General features: G+C 54.4%; 1 protein-coding gene across 1 annotated transcript in view; it reads left to right on the top strand.

Annotated features, from left to right (window-relative positions):
- Positions 1 to 13,131: 13,131 nt before the first annotated feature.
- The window catches only part of ZNF516 (zinc finger protein 516), a 72,282-nt gene continuing 72,046 nt past the window's right edge, over positions 13,132 to 13,367 (top strand). The window contains exon 1 of the mRNA XM_037145842.2: positions 13,132 to 13,252. The gene's annotated coding sequence lies outside the window, so the exon portion shown is untranslated. The remainder of the gene's footprint in view (positions 13,253 to 13,367) is intronic.

Here is a 13,367-nt window from a genome sequence, read left to right as displayed (position 1 = left end):
GTTACTGGTTTCAAATTGCCTGTGAGCACGGGAGACTGATTTCTACAGACCCGATGCCGGTCCCTGAACAGATGTGGTGCTTTGCAACTATTTTCTCCCATCTGTGAGTTCTTTCTACTTCCTGGACAGCGTCCTCTGAAGCCCTGATGTTCTCCATTTAGATTGGGTCAAGTTTATCTGTTTCCCTCCATGCTTTGCCCAGCTCGAGTTTGTGATGAGTTACTACTTAGTTTCTCCCAGGAGTTTTGTGTCTGGGCACTTATACTTGGGCCTGTGACCTGTTCCCAGCGAATCTGGGGCATGTTTTGTGGAAGGGGTTCAAGGGCACGCTTTGAATGTGTGTGTCCGATGGTCCTACCACCATTTGTTGGAAGACCTTGCCATTCGTAGTGGGACTTTGAGACGATTTTAGTAAGATGTTAAAGGAGGAGAATGCGGGTCAGAAGCGGGAACGACACTATAGCTGCCAACGCTCTCTCCTGTCATAAACCTGGGGTGCTGTGAAAACAAGGTCAAAGACCTTGCAGCAACGTGTCGGTCTCTTCATTGGTCTTCATGTCAGCTCTCCAGTCGCCATCACCTGGCCCTTCCATACCTGCCCCCCGCAGGCCCGCAGAACCCTAGCGGGGTACGGAGGGCACTCTGGGGTTTGGGCCGACGCGCCACTTTTGCCGTCTTTCTCTTCCACATCACATTCTTCCAAAAACTGCTCCCTGTCTCCAGCCTCACAGAGTGAAGATGGCTAATCAGGCTCGGACTGACGCTCCGTAAGCATTTTCACTTCAGTGAACTACTCTGGGGAAACTGGAAACCCTAGGAGAACTCAATGAATGCCTGTAGATATCGGAACTCGGCGTACCTCGGTGGACACTTGGGGGAGCGACCGCCTGAGTCCCCTCAACGGGAAGTGTGAGACCCCCACCCTGAGGAGCAACAGGACCCGCTGTGCTCCATACAGAAAAAAAAAATAGGGTCCTTTTCTTCTTTGATATTCATATGGCTTTAAACAGCCAGACTAATCTGGGACTGGGGAGTTCACCCCAAATTCTCAAGGTTGTGTGGGCGCCACCTAGTAGAAGTCCCTTGTCTTCTCGTCTCCTTTGAGGACTTTTCCCCACGTGGTGCAGTGGGAGGTGTTTTCCCAGGTGGGTGGAATGTCCTCTGCCAACGTCTGTCTCTTTGGGGCAAGGGACGGGGGACCTCACTGTCCTGCCATGTCTCCTGGGGCAGCCGGACAGCAGGAGACTGGACGCCTGCCACTTTTTCACATGGAGTGGTGTCGTGATGTGTGCTTGGTTCAAAAAGTGAGTTGTAGAGCCACGCAAGTGTGTTTCTCGTGGATTGTGTACACACTTGTATTTGCCCATCTATAGTAAGGGTGGGTAGTTAGTGGGCTCGCCCCCAGGTACTGGGGTTTAGATAAAGAAGGGGGTGGGGAGATGCCCTTTTTACTGTGTATACTTACAAGTGTTTGAATATGTTATTTAAAATGAGTGCGTACTGCCTCTCTGATGGAAAACTGAAAAAATTTCTAAATGACCCAATTTCATAAAACCACTTAATACGATGCCTTTTAAAATCAAAGATGTAACTTTATTTTCACATTTTTCGGTTTTCGTCTGCTTATAGTCGCTGTCTATTCTTTAAGCTCATATTGGTGATTTATATTCCTTGACATTTTTGGAAAACTTAATTTCTTTCGAATTGTTAAATTTATTGATATAAACATATTATTCTTTTATAACTTAAGAAATGTTTTCACATCATCTGTTTGTGGTGGTTAGGTACCTGTATCCTCTTTGTGACTTGATTGGACTTGGCCAAATTTACCTGATTATTCATTTTCTTACTTGGATTGTTCGACCCAATGATTATTAATTTTTACCCATTTCATTAAATTGTGTTTCCCTGCCACAAGTGCCTTCCTTCTTTCTCGGGATTGACTTGATCTCCTTTCATTGTTTCCCTTGACGACTTCCTGGGCTGACACCTTCGTTTCTGCAGCTGGTAGCGAATGCGTCCCACTCAGCCTCGTCCCCAGGGGTCTCCCTGCTCTGAGAACATCCCGCCCCTTGGCCAGGCAGGGCCCTCGCTCCTTTTTTCCTCTGAATAGTCACTTCTGGCTGGTTTTCCTCTTAAAGCCTTCACATGTCTAGTTACACAAGAGACACCTTCCGTTCAGTGTCCTGTTCCTTTTTCCCAGCAGGTGGTTGGCGAGCGCTGGGGGCACCGCTCAGGCTGTTCGCGTGCGGCTCAGAGTGATGCCTCCTGATCCCTGTCCCTGGGAATTTTATTGGGGGTCCCGGGGCTTTTTTTTTTTACAATGACAGTTTCACACCTGTCTGCAGAGGTTATTTGCCATCTTCATTAGCTATAGTTTTTATTTAGCTCAGCCTTCAGGAGTGTGCGGTTCCCAACTATTTTTGTGGGCTTAACCTGAGATTTCTGTTCGGTGCGTGTTGTGTCCCCGAGTGTGACGGGGACTTGCCCGGTGCCTGGGTGTTCATTACAGCTTGTTTTGCATGGTTTGACGCTATCCATTGTGACCGTGTTGAGTCTGCCCATGTCTGTGACTCGAACCTTTTTTTTCAACATCTTCACCCCAGGATATATTCTTGTTTGTAACAGATGTTTCTCTTTGTGATTTCTCTTCTAGTTGTTAATCGTGCGTTTTGAACACACATATTCCATCAACACCCAGTGGTAGCAAGCTCCTCCCTCTCCCACCCAGTACAACAGAAATCGGACCAGGCTGGTTCAGTCTCCCTCCGTCTTGAGGTTTGGGGGCACTACTTTTCCAGAGAGTTAGCTTTTGTACATCCAGCACTTATTAAAGTGTAGCAGTGCATTTTCCTGGTTTCTATAGTCACCTCCATTTCTTCCACCCCTTTTCTTTTTCAATGCACCCTTTAGCTCTAAGTTCCTTTAGTCTGAGTTTCAGAAGAATTCCAGGCCCTGAGGTTGGTGAAACTTGGAAGAAAATGTAAGGTTCCCAGGCTACGTTTTGAGGGGATTTTCACGGCAGCAGCCGACCAAAAACAGCTCTAACACCGAGTATTCGCATGAGGACCGGGCCCGGCCCAGGGCGGGAGGGCACCGGCCAGATGGGTCCCAGTGACGCTGGACTTCCAGGGCGCTCAGAATAGGCCTCCATGGGAAACATGCTCCCATATCTCTACCTCGAACAGACCTTGAGGAGAGGAAGACTCCTGCCTTCAGCCGGAGACCCCTCCGAGTGGGGCCCCAAGTGCAGGCTGGTCCCCGTTTCCCAGGCTGCTGCCTCTGCCTTGGGAGCCTCTGTCCCGAGGCCCCACCACGACCTGTCACTGAAGCCGATAGATTGGGTGCTGCTGCATCTGACCCCCGGGCCACTCTGCCTCCTTCAGGCGAGCCGCCCAGCCCGCGGCAGGCAGGACTCCACCCTGCAGGCTCGGTCTTCTCACCTTCAACCGATTCCCGGCCTCTGCACCTTTCTCCCCCGGCCCAGGGGCCTCTTCGAAAACCTGTCTGGTCATGTCCTTCTCCCGTGGAGAACACTTGGGTGGCCACAGTCGCCTCGAATTTGATGGCAGAACAGTGTGGAAGTCACACACAACCAGAGGCAAACTCCTCGCAGGGTGAGGGGCAGAGGGGTCATCGAGAACCTAAGTCTTGGACGCCCAGCTGTTAAAAATGTGGCACGATTTCGGAGCGACTCTGCAACCCAGTGATCGCCACCCGGCAAACGGGGCAGCTTCGCTCTGGGTCTGAAATTGTCGAGCGGGTTACTGACTAGGAGCCTGTGCACCTTGTGTTGTGAGCAGAGCCTCTGGGAAGTGAATGGGAAGCCCTTGGAAATGGCGCCTGTGTGGTCATGGCAATTCCATAGGACGGTCCCTCTGCCCCCGTTTCAGAAGGAATGCAGTGGTCCCCTGCTCCCATCACAGCTGGGGTGGGGACACAGTGGACAAACAACTGTGCCAGGGCCACTGGAAGACTTGGCAGCTGGCCATTAGTGCATCCGTTCGACGGGGTCTTTTGCCGTGTAGCTCCCACCTACAATTCTTTGCACCTGCCTTCAGGTCTGCGGCCTCTCCATGTTCGCCTGGGCTCAGACGAAAGAGGGGAGCAGTCATGTGGCTTCTTTCTGATGCCACCACATGCGACATGACTAACCCGATGACACCCCATCACTGCGTGGAGCGGGCTATTTGGTGGAGTGGCCACAGAACAGATTTGTATTTCACCTGGTTTCTCTGTGGTTTTTTTTTTTTTCCCCACAGACCATTAGCTACCCGGGCCCCTCACACAGACGTCAGCGATCACTCCATTTGGTGCATCACGCCGAGTGGCCCTGGGTGAGGAGGATGTCCGCCCCATTAACTCCCCAGCGCGGCTGCTGCCCAGCGCGGGGGCCGCAGCAGCTCCGCGGTCGTGTGGACTGGGCGGGGGCACTCCCCCGGGAAGCGACTCCGTCACAGCCCTTCCTGAGCAGAGTTCAGCTGCCGAAATCCTGGGTGCACCGCCCTCACTGACGGAGTGAACAGTCCACCCACGATTCCACTACGGGGGCCCGTGAGCGGCCGCCCGTCGTCGTCTTTGCAGAGGATCTTTGCTGGCTTTGAAAAGGTCACTGTGGTTTCCCAGTCGTTGATGTCATTCACAAAGGGGGCTTTTTAAAAATTGGGCGTTCGTGGTGTTACAAAGAAAGGCTTTTTGCTATTACAAATATTAGTAAAATATTTCCTAGAGAAGACAAGGCCTAGAATTAAAGTTTATGATCAGTTTACCTAAAAGTTACTTCTCGGCTCCTTAGGGCAAGTTCCAAAATAAGCAACTGGATAAACTCAACTGAATTTGAAACATAAATAAATCAAAGGTGGGGGGAGGGGCTGGACAGTGGAGCAGGGCTTCTCCCTCCTGTAAGTTTGAGGTTTTTATCGTGGGAGAAAGAAGACACATACAGGAAATGACTTCGTTTTAAGGATTGTTTTATCTTTACCGATGCCTTCCATTCACTGAAGTACAGCGAGTTGCTCAGAAGCAAACTAGAGGGGAAAGACAAACCCGCACAGCTCCCCCCGCCGTTGGCCCAGGCCCCCCGCCCCATGGGCACCCCAGGGTGAGCGGCAGCCCCCGCTTTGAACTTGCCTGCTTCCGAACACACGTCAGTCAGGCCGTCCTCACACTCTGTGTAGGCAGAGTTTGGTGCTCAGCAGGACGACTGCCTGGCACTGTTACTCCCAGGGGGACGCGTCCCTTCTGTGTTTATCTCAGACACAGGCTTTCTCGGGCCACAGGGCTAAGCCGAGGGCACTGAAGGAGTAAAGGTGGGCATCCAGACCCTCCAAGGCTGCGTGTCTCCTGGAGGCCGGTCTGCCCACAGCCCGGAGCTCCTGCCGACCCAGGCGGTCGGCGATGCCCCTGCCTGCAGGAGGCTGGGGGGCTTTGGGGTCTCTGGGGGGAAGCAGGTGCTGACTGGTGCTGGTGCCCACGTGATGGAGCAGAACCGCAGTCCCTGTCACGTCAGCGCTGGGGACGGAGCTCAGGTCTTGCATGGCAACGGCTCTGATGCCGGTGATCTGGGGTGCGACCACACCGGTGACGGCCTGTCAAAAACAAAACGAAGCAATTTGTAACGGGTGAGAAGCGAGCACACAGTTCCGGAAATGACCCTCACTGCCACATACGGCGTGGGAAAACATTTCTGATGCCTTCGCATGTTTTAAAGTGTATTAAATAAACATATAATGTTACCACGTTGATCACATCAGCAATCGTATGGCGAGGGGGAACCTGCCTGCTAAGAAAAGAACTTACAAGGCCCGATGGGCACTTGAGCTGGTTAGAGCGTCGCCCTGATGTGTCCAGGTTGTGGGTTCGATCCCCAGTGAGGGCACATACAGGAGTCAACCAATGAACGCATCAATCAGCAGAACAACAAACTGATGTTTCTCCCCACCCCCCTCAGATCAGTAAGTTAAAAAGAAACCTTACATTTGTCCATACAAATATACAAGATAAGCGATTGCAGGTAATTTTTTCTCTTTCTTGTTCACAATAACTCTTACCCACTTTGCAGATAAGGTCAGTGATGTACATTCTTACCAAGTTGCAGGTTGATAGTTGGCCTCTCAACTGCAGTGGGGAACCTGTTGGAACCCGTTCGTTTGGTGAAAACAGTGCCCGGAGCGGGGTCGGCCGCGTTGCAGTCTGCGGCTCTGAGACAGGGCAGGAGAAGCCCCACGGGGGGAGCAGGGCCTGCACGCGGTGGTATTGGGTGGGAGAACGCACCTCCCGCCCTGCACACGGCGCCAGTCCAGGGCGGACAGTGTCGCCCCCGTGGCATCGGAGGACCTCTCGGTGGCCCTGACCACATTCTGTTTCTCCTGTTGCTTAGTCTTCCCGGTCGGTTCCTCCCACGGCTTGTGCGATCCTCTTGTGTTTGATCCCTTTTTAAAAACCAGTGTAAACCCTTTGAGCCAGTGCAAACAGGTGTTTTCATAGAGACTTCATCCGCCAGGCAGTAGGGGTCCCGCACACGTGTGTAACCCCTTCACGGGGACGGAAGACTACAGAGCTCGCTGGAGGTGCCCCGGCTGGGGGGTGAGGGGGCAGTGGGAGGCCGTGCTCAGTGCCCAGGGCAGGCATGTGGCCCCGGAACTGGCCGGGAGACTTCCCGACACACTCCTGGAACTGTTAGGAGAAAACTCGGATCGGGCTCTGTCCCGCTGCAGAATTATCTCTCAAGCACTTGAGGCGCGGTGCTCTGCGCTGGCGCTGTGGCCCAGGGGCTGCACCGGGGTGGCTGGTTTCCCACCTGGTCCTGGGCTCGGGCCGGCGGGCGGCTGGCACCTGCTTCCCGGCATCGGCGGCCCGGATGGTGGCGGAGTCCTCGTCGAGTCGTGAAGGCAAAAGGACCTGACGCGTAAGCCCTTAGGAGGGCTTCCCGCGTGGTAAGCGTGTGAGAAGCACTATTAGCCCTTAATCCAGGGCCTGGCCTGGAGCAGCAGGCGCGCGATGGATGCGTCCATGAGGCGCAGACGCGAAACATCAGAATTTTAAAATTCGGTTAACGTCCGTCAACGCGCGCTTTAAACGGTGGCCGCTAATGCGAGACATGGAACGCTGTTCCACCCTGTGGAATGTGGTAGCGGTCTGATACCCTTCCCCACGCTTCCCACTGGTCACGCCGCGACGCTCGGCCCCCCACTCGGGGTCTGGGGAGGAGACTGCCAGCCTGACTCCTATAAGGCCCCTCCACCCCCTTCTGAAGTGGAAGTTCTGGGGGCAGCCGGCAGGGAGCCCCCGGGTCGTGGGGGTCCTAGGCCCCTGCACAGAAAGCGAGTTCTCTCCACCAAGGCTTTTCCTGGGGTCAGAGGTCGGGGTCACCTGGGGCCTGACCCAGAGGAATTACACATCCTCACGTGTCCAGTTCCCATTTCCTTTCCATGGATTTAAAGGTTTAATTCTCTGATTTTTAAAGTATGCTTTTTCCCTTGTTGGGGGAAACGGTCTGGTTATATATAAGTAATGAATAAGCTGGGAAAATACCAGCCAGAGAGTATTTAATGCAAAGCTTCCGGTCAGGTCTCTGCACTCTGCTGCCCTGGTCTGTTTGGGGAGATAGATGGGCTTTCTTTGCATTTCTTTTTTAAATTGTGTTGATTTATTTTTAGAGCGAGAGGAAAGGGGAGAGAAAGAGAGGGAGAGAAACATCAGTGTATGCTTGTGTTTTGTGCTCACAACCCAGGCATGTGCCCTGACTGGGAATCAAACCAGCGACCCCTTGGTTTGCAGGCCGGCTCTCAGTCCACTGAGCTACACCAGCCAGGGCCTTTCTCCATTTCTTTTGAAATAGGCAAAGACAAGCAAAGACAGCTGGGTAACGAGCTCATTGTATGTATGCATTTATGCATTTATCTTTTTATTCATTGACTTTTAGAGAGAGAGGAGGGGAGGAAGGGGGGAGAGAGAGAGAAACGTCGTTTTTTGGCCCACTTACTTGCTCATTCATTGGCTGATTCCTGTACGTGCCCCTAGCTGACATGGAGCCCACAACGCTCAGACCAACTGAGCTACTCAGCCAGAGCCCGAGATCATTGTAGGGAACGGAAGAAAAACTCCTGAGGAGTGTTTCTGTTGAGGTTACAGTCACTTCCCTAATCAGTCTGTTTGGCAAAGCAGTGCCTCCATTATTTATGACCTCAAAGCAGGGATTAACTTGGACATCATCAAGCTGAGTGAGACAAGGAGACAGAAGGAACAGACACGGTCTGGTCCCCGAGACAAGGCCCCCGGAGTGGTCACGATCATGAAGACAGAAGGCAGGGGTGGTGGCCTGGCCGGGAGAGGGGAGGGGGTTTCACGGGTGCGAGTTTCAGTTCTGTAAGATGGACAGACTTCGGAGATGGGGAAGACGATGGTTTACAACTCAGACTGTACTGAATGCTACAGAACCGCACACTTAAACGGTTAAAACAGTAAGTTTTACGTTACCTATAGTTTACCACGATAAAAAAAAGTTGCCAAGAAAGAGTAACTAGTCTCTGTCATCAACAGGGCACCTTGACTCTTGACGATGGCAACCGCTAAGTGGTACCCTGACCGTGCCTTTGCCTATTGATCGCTCCGTTTGCAACACCATCACACGGTCTCAATGCCAGGTTCTCCTCTTCCAGTGGCACGGAGCCGTGTTCACAGGTCCCCTCCAGCAAAGGTCTGTGAGCGCTTCTCCCGCCCACCAGTTTCACTACGAGTGCGCCCGCCCACACCCGGGGGAAGGAGGTCACACTGGTTCCCCAATTCGGATTTCTGTTCCCTTCGACAAGTTGGCAGCGCCTGCCCTTGGCAGTCGGTCAGGTGTGGTGAGAGGGAAGGAGGCTGGGGGCAGGAAGAGTCCATGTTCTGCTGCTGTGAGAACGTGGGGTGTCGAGGGTCCCCACCGGCTGGTTGTGAGGACAGGTGGGAAGGGAAGCAGGCCCCCTCTTGCCTGCCAGGCGGAGACTTTCGAACAGGACTCCTTGTCGAGCGTGTTTCTCCAGAAGTGAATCCTGCTCTCGGGCCTCCGTCCTTTGCTCTGACTCCCAGAACATGCCCACCCGTGGGATTCGGGCCGGAGGACTCTGCACCAGCTGTCACTTGGGCCCGGGGGGGGGGGGGACTGAGAGCAAACCCGAGGGCTCTCTGCCTGCTGGAAAGGCCCGACGGAGTTGCAGCCTCAGCAGCGAAGGTCGAGACGCCACGCCTGTCCCTGTGGTCTCCCCAGGGACACATCTGTGTGTCCCCTTGTCTTTGCTAGTGACCAGAGTGCATGCACAGCCTCAGCAAAAAAAAAGAAAAACCCCACGCTGCTGGGCTAGCAGCTCCGTGGGCCGCTGGGGAGGTGACCTCTGAGAAGGAAGCCGGTGCTGAGCCTGCTGGTTTCCTGGGAAAGCGGCTCGGCTTTTGGCCACGAGAAAAAATGAGCAGCGCCTTCTCTGAGTCTCACTCCTGGGTTTTATTTTGCCCACAATCTCAGAGAGATACTTTGCTGCTTATTAAAATGTCTGAAAATTCAGGTACGACTACCTGTTGAAGCGTCTTTGGCCTCGGACACCGCGGAGAGAAGAAATGTTCACGACAGTAAGTATTTCGAACCATGCGCAGGTGTCCACTGCGACTGAGCAGGCCTGGCGCTGACCCTGACTCGCCCCACGCGGGGCTCACCTATTTCATGACTGGCGCGCTCATCGCCTTCAGCAGAATCAGAATTTAAGAAGCAGACAGGGAGTTTCCGATGCAGAGGCGGAGCCTCCCGTTGCTGAATCCCAGCAGTCTTGGAGCTGTTTTCCCAGGACCACTCAGAACAGAACCGCAGCCTCGTCCCCCGCCCTCCCAGGGGGTTTCCGATGCTGAGTCACCCACGGACACGCTCAGAGGCCCGTTGCTCCATCACCTCGATGCAGCGTAGCCTCTGAGTTTCCAGCTTCTGTGAAAAGGGATGATTTTAGAGGAGGGCCGCAAGTCAGGACCGGGGTAGTAATTCTGCAACCGTTGGGAATGAAATACCGGTGGCATGGTCACTACTCCAAACAACCGACAGCGGTCAGCAGCTGTCCTGCTCCTGCCAGACTCCTCACCTGGGGAACCGGGTTGAGCGTTTAAACCGAATTCGCCTCTGACCCACTGTGGAATCTGCAAATTTAAGTCACTCCAGAGAGCTACAGATTACTCCTCGACTTAGGTACAGAAAGAATGTCATTCTCCTTCCTCAGATATCATTTAGAAAGTCCTAATAAATTCATCTGGAGAAAGGATGAACATTAAATATTTACTAATAAGTAGTGCACTTAAATTTTTCAGCATGCATATTTAATCGATACGCTTTAGTTCCTCTTGGGTTTCATACTATAGTTCAGAGAGTTTCATTTCCAGCTTTCAGGCAGGACAGGCCTTTTTCAGGGGGCGGGGGAGGAGATTCTTGTTTGCTTTTTCCTGTTCTCTAGTCTCTAATGGAACTTGTTGAGACACCTTCTCCTCTAAACGGCCACCAGTCCTGCCACCGCCTGCATCACACAGACAAGCCACCGAACCCCGTGTCACTGCAAGACCATCTCCTGTGGCCTGAACAGCCGAGGCTCTGATCCTGAACAAAGAATTCCCTGGACAACAACAGGGAAAACAAGTGTTTTCCTCTCCAGCTGTTTAGTGGACCAGATTCATCGCAAAATCAAAACTTGATAAATAGCCAAGTATGTATTCAACCATTAATCCATCCATACTGCTTGCTGCCTTTTCTCCACCCAAATATCGTAATTCACCTAAACATTTCAAAAGAGGAAGACCACTGGGGGTTTTCAGGAACTTGTCATTTGTATAGAAATGATCCTTAATCTTGAATGGCTCCTGGAAATGTTCGAAGACATTAAATAAACAATGTCCAGTATGTCACAGAAATAGTATGGGGACTCTCATTACATACTTCGTTTTGTACTGAGTTTCTCTGGAACGAGCTGCTGGGGGTGTGCTGGGGGTGGCGGGCGGCTCTGTGCACAAGGAACCTTAGGCACATTTCGCCAGTGAGGAAGGGCGCTCTCCCCAGTAATAAAATCGGCGGGCCTCCGGCTGCCCTGTTCCAGAACGTAACTCTTGCCCATCTCTCAGATTACCTTCTCAGATTCTCTGTGAGCAGCAGAGAAGCCTGGAAGAAAGGAAATCTCTTAAAAGCACGATCTCACCAAAGAACTGCCTGAGCCCCAAATGAAATCAGGTGTGGGGGGGGGCGGAAGACTGGGCAAGGGACGCAGGTGGGGGGGTCACCATTTTGTGCGGACGCCACTGGAGGACATTCTCACCCCTTGTTGATCTAACTTGTCAGTTCTCAACATGTGGAAGTTGTTAGTGCAATACTGTTGTTTTCCATAGACCCGAGGACACAGATGGCTGTCGATCGTTGCCTTCACCTCAAATCCGCTCGAAAATCGACGAAAACTATTAAAATGTCAAGCATTCAAATTTGAATCTCTTCGTGGGAGATACCATATATGTGATAATGTGTCCATATCTATAGGTGCCATTTCGGTCCTCGTCCTGCGGCGAGTTGGGGGAGACTGTTATTTGTGTGTTTGTACGGTGTTCTGTAACGACTGCGGCCCTCGGTCACTTCCCTGTGAATCGGCTGTTCAAGGGCACATCCACCCGAGGCGTTCACGCTGGAACCCGCAGCAATCGTACCCGCCCTCGCCATGCCCGCTCTCCAGGCCTGTGCAGGTCGCTGAGCCCCGGCGCCTCCCACGTGAGGATTCGGGGTCCTTCTCTCCTGAGTTCTCCGCCCTCTTGCCCCCGCCCCGCCCCCCCGCCCTGGAAACTCACACATCGCACACGGGCGCGCGCGCGCGCGCAGCATGGCCCCTGTGTCTCAGTCCGGCTTTGCAGGCACGAGCTCCTCCCTCCCAGCGAGCTGTCTGTAGTAGTTTCTGTTGTAAACGTTCTAAGTTGGAGAGGCCCCGAGCCGCAGCCCGCGAGCGGTAGCGAACGTTAGGGACGGAGAAATGCCACCGCGGAAGGTAACGCCTGGACCGCAGCTCGGCCGCCAGGGCGCCGCGACGTCGGTGCTTTGGACGGAATTCATCTCCGCGGCGGAGTTATCTCGAGGAGGGAACAATATGGCCAGGAGCGACGGGGGAGGGCGCTTCTCCCCGCCCCCCCTCCCCGGGCCACAGCCCCGGGCCGCGCGCCGAGGCGGGGGCGCTCCGCTCGCCCTCCCCCGTCCTCGCCCCCCGCCCCCCGCTTCTTCGTACTGGTAATGGTTTGGGGAGTCAGATTGGGAATTTTGTTCCCAGACTCAACTAATTGCAACTAAGTACCGCCCACGGGGAGTAGTGGGGGTGAAGAAATGGAGTTTAAAACACAGAAAAATTAGAGTTGAACTTTTCAAAGATAAACATAAAAACAAGTCATTAAAAATTGACATGCAGTAGGATCCGTGTCCTGAAGTCTTTCCGGAGGGACCCTTTGATCTCGGCTGAGCACTTACTGCCTTGATACTCCGCGTCTGAATACCCTAAACACATTTCCGGGAAGTTGAGTAAACGCACCCCCACCCAGGCCATTCGTAACGCACAGGCGCTCGGGACCCCCAGGACCCCCACAAAACGCTCTGGACTCGAGGCTCAGTGCTCAGGTGCCCCAGTCGGCTGAGATACATCCCCGACACGTCTGCACGTATGGATGCGTGCGTGTGTGTGAATCCTTGTGTGCGCGCGTAAACAGCTTCCCCTAATTGGGGCTTCGGCGGCCGAGTCCTGGGGAGGAAGGGGCGACAACCAGCCGTTGGGTCGTGATTCAGGGCTATTAGGAGAAGAATGAGCTGCGTCTGAGTCATCGCGAGCCTCCAGACTTTCCCCGCAGTGTGGCAGAACTTTGTGCTGATGAGACAATAGTGGAGAGTGTGCGTTTCCTACAGGGCAGACCATTCTGGGGCTGGGGGAAGCCTCGGGCCTGCGCCGGGCCGCGGTGGTCCGGCCCCCTCCCCGCGCAGCGCAGACCCCCGAGCCCAGCCGGCGCCGGGGTCTCCGCGAGGCAGGCGCGTCCGGGGCGTGCACGGGAGGCGCGGGGAGGGGGCCGGGCGCGTGGCGGGGCCCGCGCGCCCTCGCGCGTCCCCCGCGCCCGGGCGCAGCTGGCGCGGTCGGTCTAGTGCAGCGCTCGGCTCCGCGCCTCCGGCGCTCGGCTTCACCTTCAGAGGCGCGGGGCGTGCGCATCCTCCAGCCCCCGCCGCCGCCTCCCCGCTAAGGTAGGGGCCGCGGTGGGGGGCGCCGCGGGCCCGTGGGGGGCGGGGGCGCGGGGCCAGGGCCGGGGCCAGGATGTGCCTGGGAGCGCGGTGTGAGCCGCGGGTTGGGGGCGCCGGG

The sequence above is a fragment of the Artibeus jamaicensis genome, unplaced genomic scaffold (genome assembly GCF_021234435.1).
Source record: "Artibeus jamaicensis isolate MK-2021 breed Jamaican fruit bat unplaced genomic scaffold, CSHL_Jam_final contig_354, whole genome shotgun sequence".
Taxonomy (NCBI): Eukaryota; Metazoa; Chordata; class Mammalia; order Chiroptera; family Phyllostomidae; genus Artibeus; species Artibeus jamaicensis.
The sequence above is the reverse complement of the archived record's forward strand: the minus strand, read 5'-3'. Positions and strand labels throughout refer to the sequence as shown.